The sequence below is a fragment of the Pteropus vampyrus genome, unplaced genomic scaffold, assembly GCF_000151845.1.
Source record: "Pteropus vampyrus isolate Shadow unplaced genomic scaffold, Pvam_2.0 Scaffold40, whole genome shotgun sequence".
Taxonomy (NCBI): Eukaryota; Metazoa; Chordata; class Mammalia; order Chiroptera; family Pteropodidae; genus Pteropus; species Pteropus vampyrus.
Genome location: NW_011888821.1, coordinates 497,626 through 503,261, shown reverse-complemented (window position 1 = coordinate 503,261; position 5,636 = coordinate 497,626).

Genomic DNA, 5,636 nt, shown 5'->3' with positions numbered 1-5,636 from the left:
AGTGTGGCACCTAAAAGCAAAGCAATGCCTCGCCTGGTGCTTAATCAAAGAAGGAATCCATTTCAGAGCTGGAGAAACACTGGCTGTGCTGGTCTCTTAAAGAGACGGTACATTGGGCTTCAACTTGAGACTTTCTAAAGGCATTGTCGTTAGGAATGCTTGACGCTACATCTTGGTTGTATCTTTAGAATGTCACCGGCACATAACAAGCAACAATTTAATTAGTTATTAGGACTTGCTGTTTTGCTGCAAAACGTTAGGTATTACTGTGTCTATTTTCCTTTCCACTTTTCTATATTTTACTCCCGCCACTTTTTTTTTTCTCTTTCCCTTCTACTTTCTTTTCTATCAGAATCTCCCATATCCTCTTGACGAAACTCTGCCACTGACCTTGAGACAGATGACGACCACGTTCGGGTTGGAATGCACGCTCTTTCTATCTGTAGTTCTTATTGTTCGTGTGGTAGGCGAGAACCTTCTCAAGGTCAGGAAAAATGCTCTACGCCCCATTCAAATCCTGGGACCTCTTGTCCATGAGAAAAGTATACAACTGAGCAAGAAAGAACATCTAGGCCACATTTTACAAGTCTCCGCCGGACATTTTTAATGCCTTCACACACGCTCACAAATAAAATATATACATATTGCTTTTTCAAATGCAAAACAATAGTCATTCAAAGACTGCTTAACAGATGAGAATTTGTGCGGCAAAATAATGTCCCATTAGAACTGCTAATAAAACAGAAGGTACTGTACCCATCACACCTTGAGTGACAAGGACGTGTCAGTCACGATTTGTGGACCTAAGTGTGTTTTAAATGTCCCACTGCTGATGGCAGTGTCCTAAACTACAATTGTGCTCTTTACGAAATCATTTCAGAGGCTGTAAAAAAATGTTAATCTGTGCTCAACGGTGTGGTCTAGGCGTGAGACACAAGTTTAAAGTTCTACAGGGAATTTTCGTTCTGGATCTTGCAATTCTGCCAGTGTATCTGGGTGACTTACGAGAAGTCCTTATTCAGAGAAAAGGTAAAAATATAAATTATAGGACCTTCATAACCAAAAGACATAAGCCATACGGCCTTGCAATATTCCCCAGCATCCCTACCTCCACCTCAGTGTGGAGGGCACTGGACATTTGCCTTGTGCAATAAACAGCAGACTTCACAGTATCCCTTTGCAGAGACAAACACCGTCCCTAAACCACATGCCCTTCTACCCAACCCCCCATCTCTCAGACCTGGAGAAACTGTTTCTTTAGTACTTTTTTTTTTTTAGCTCAAGAAGTAAAGGATATTCTAGCCACAGGATGACCATTTGAGACATTGGGGGGAAAAAAGGATATTCTGAAATCTTCCTATTAATCCTTTATTGATCAAGTTATAATCTTCACGAAGGCAGGTAGTTTGCATTATCAAATTTAATAACTTTATGGAAAAATAGAAACCACCTTTGAATGGAGTAATAATTTATTGCTTTGAAAAATGACTCCTCTAAGTACCACTAGCTAATGGCAAAGGAGATTTCAGCTTTATACCTAGAATTCTAGAACCATAGCTGGGGAAATCTAATGGCACGTAAATGGTGTTTGATGTCTCATACTTGCTCATAAAAATGGATGTACATTTGCTTTCTCTTACCTATGTATTTTTCTTTTTCTTTTGGTTTTTAAATATATATTTAACATTGATGGTCTGGTAAACAAGCTCTGTGTTCTCTGTGGCTAAGAACCCCTGTCTCATCAAATTGTATTTCTAGAGGGTATACGTACCGCAGTTCAGGAACCCCACCTTACCTTGCCTGAACATTTATGTATGTCATTGCCTTTAATAGTAATAAAAATTATTATCCTTACAAAAATAACAACACTATTAAAAATAAGCCCCATAATGTAAAATAGAGCATAGGGAATATACTCAATGGTATTATCATCACTATGTATGGTGCCAGGTGGGTACCAGACTTATCAGGGGAATCACTTTGTAAGTTACATAAATGTCTAACCACTATGCTGTATACCCGAAACTAATATAATATTGAATGTCACTTGGAATTGAAATAAGAAATTCAATAAAATAGCACTATATTAATGTAATCTAAGTTCCTGGTGTTGCTACAACACTTTATCTATAATAATCCATTTAATCCATATTAATTGAAAAGATGCTCAACATCAGTAATCACTTGGAAAATCAAAACTGCAATGAGATATCACCTCATGCCAGTAAGAACAGCTATGATCAAAAATAAACAAAAGAACGAGTGTTGGCAAGGATGTGGAGAAAAGGGAACTTTTGTACACTGTTGGTGGGAAAGTAAATTGGTGCATCCACTATAGAAAACACTATGGAAATTCCTCAAAAAACTAAAAATAGAGTCACCATTTGATCTAGCAATCCCACTTCTGGGTATATGCCCATAAAAATTGAAATCAGGATCTAAAAGAACTATCTGCACACCCATGTTCATTACAGCATTATTTATGACAACCAAGATAGGATTTTAAAAAATTAAATGTCTATTAATGGATGAATGGATAAAGATCATGTGTTATATACATACAAGGAAATACTATTCAGCCTTAAAAAAGAAGAAAACCCTGCTATTTGCAACATGAATGGACCTGGAAGACATTATAAGAAATGAAATAAGCCAGACACAGAAGGACAAGTACTGCATGATCCCACTTTTAGGAGGAATCTTAAATACTCAATTTCTAGAACGGTAGTGGTTGCCAAGGTCAGGAGGAGAGGACATGGGAAGATGTCGGTCCAAGGATATAAAGTTTGTTATACATGATACGTTCCAGAGATCTAACATACATCATAGGGCCTACAGTTAAAAATACTGTATTATATACTTAAAAATGTGCTAGGAAGGTAAACATTATGTTAAATGCTTTTGCCAAAAAAGAAAAAAATGTATTTAAAACAATTGAAAAAAAATAAGAGGGCAAGAGGAAAATTTGGAGGTGTTGGATAAGTTTATGGCCTTGATTTTGGTGAGGATTTCACAGGCATGTACTTATCTCCAAAATCATCAGGTTGTGTACATCAAATATCTACAGCTTTTTGTAAGTTAATCATACCTAACAAAATGGTTTAAAAAATAATGGTTTAATAAATGTGGTTTAATAAATATGTATGTATATTAATCAAACCTTGTATTGTTAAATGTAATCCATACAAGTAATAAAATAACGTAAATGATTAAATCAAGAGTATTTAATTAAAGTCAAAATAGAATGGGAATGCATGTTCCTAAAAAATTACTTTCCAGTTTTCCATATCTCTGCCTAAAAATCAATCTGAGTAGATTCCATTTGTTCTTCAGTTATTCCATAGTTTCATTGCTAGATTCTAACTATTAGTGTTCACAGTGAACAACATGCTATTATTCCGAGTAAGAGAGCCTCATGTAGTTCAAAACACCTTAGAAAGATCATAAAACGGACCAAACTTGGACTTGAACCTCTTTGGGTACATGCAAGGCACATTCTTTATCCCTTGACTCTCTATCCTTGATTCCTCTCATAAAGTTGACGACAGGACAGACGGTAAGCAGAATCCATCAGCTTAAATTCAGACATATCTAGGTGTGAATTCTGGCTCTGGGACGTTCCAACAAATTTAACAAGTTATTTAAATCCTCTCGAACGCCCATTTCCTCTCCTCTAAAATGGGTTTAATACCAATCCATTCAGAAGGTTGCTGAGAGGATTATAATATTGAATGACATATGTTAAAGTACCTAGCACAGTAACTGGGATACAGTAGACATTTTTAAATGTTGAAAAATAAACAAATGATGTTAAGATGCACTCGAGAAAATTATAGGCACTGATGGCTTAAATTTTTTTCCTATCCTTTTTGGTTAAGGTAAAGATTAGCTAGAGGGTTTAAAGGACACACACACACACACACACACACACACACACACACACTCATTCAGTCATACACATACACAGACATATATATAGTTTTCAAGTCTTTTATTGGTATAGCAATGACTCAACCCAAATTTCAGTCTAAATCAGGAATCAGCAAACATTTTTTTCCGTAAAGAGCTCGACAGTAAATATTTTCTGCTTTGTGGGCCATATCGTCTCTGTCGCATCTCTTCAACTCTGTCCTTTTAGCACAAAACCAACCACAGACAATACGGTAACAAGTGAGCACGGCCATGTACCAATATAAGGACATTTAAGGACATGCATATTTCCATGAGTGAGAGGGCTCTAGTCTGAAGGCACATTGAATGTACAGGCAAGGGAGCTGCCATTTTACTTTCTACGCAGATTTTTGATGCTAAGCCTTGGGAACCTAAGGGTTGAGTCCAACTGCCAAACTCTTTCAGGACAGAAATGAAAACGAAAGGTACTGAGTAAAGAATGGAATCAAATCCACTGTGTTAGCGTGGCTCTGAGAGGCTCATCTACGGCGTCAAAGTAAAGAATTAGCACCTGTACATGCAGAAGGTGAAGGGAGAGAGCCCTTCATCTCCCTATCAGATAAAACAAACAACCACAACAAAACTCACTCCACCACTTTTTACTTTGCTAAATAACCTGCTCTACCTCATTCTGCAAACGTATGAAGTGTCAGACAACCACTTTGCCTGGGTAAAGACTTACTCATATGAGAACAAGAAGTTAGAGACTGAACGTAGTGATAAAAGGTAATTCTAAAGAGCAGGATTTGCCTGTGTCCGGGGGTTTAGGGTTTATAGAATGTTCTACATACACTATTATTTACTGTTCATGACAATCAGGTTGGATATGACATGCCGATTGTTATGCCCATTTTGCAAAAAGAAAATGTGGACTTACCAGAGCTGGCAAGCACCTTGCTGGGGTCGGTAACAGAGCTAATAGCTGATGGCTTGAGATCTGACCCCAGAATCTTCGTCTTGGGGGCTCAGCTCCCCCTTCTGCCATATACTGCCACTGCTTTTTAATGCACTGCTATCCAGTTAACTTGGCTTAAACAAACATTGCGGGAAGGAGAAAAGGTGAAATACATTCAGCGGAGTGATTAATGCTGTTGCAGAGTAATTAAGGTTTTGAATATGATCTGTAACCCATATGGAAGGTGTAATCAAAGCATGAGAGAGGTGACCTGCCCACTATACCCAAAATACTGAGACGGCGATTTTAGGGCCAAATCTTCATTGAAGGGCTGTTTTCCTTACATTAAAAGATTTTCTTTTTTGGTGCTAAAATGTATAATTGCCTTTTCTTCAAATGTCAGACAAATGCATAGCTGGACAGCAATGCTACTACGACTAATATACATAAAACTGGGTATGACTTCAATATTTTAAATAATGCCACATCGAACCCCTTCGCATGCACGCTTTTATCATCAAAAGACAAACCAACTGAAAATATCTGTGCTGTGGGGTTAATTAATAATAGAGGCATTGCTGGATAAAACTATATCTTTACATACATATATATATTTCAAAAGTCATACTAATTTCCACTCCCGCCATCAGCATGTGAGGGTTTTTGTTACCTCACTGTCTTGCCAAAATTGGCTACTAGCAATTTTGTTAATCTTTGCTGATTTGAGATGTAAAAATCGTACGTCATTGTTATTTTAATTTGAATTTCTCTGGACACCAATATTTAGGTC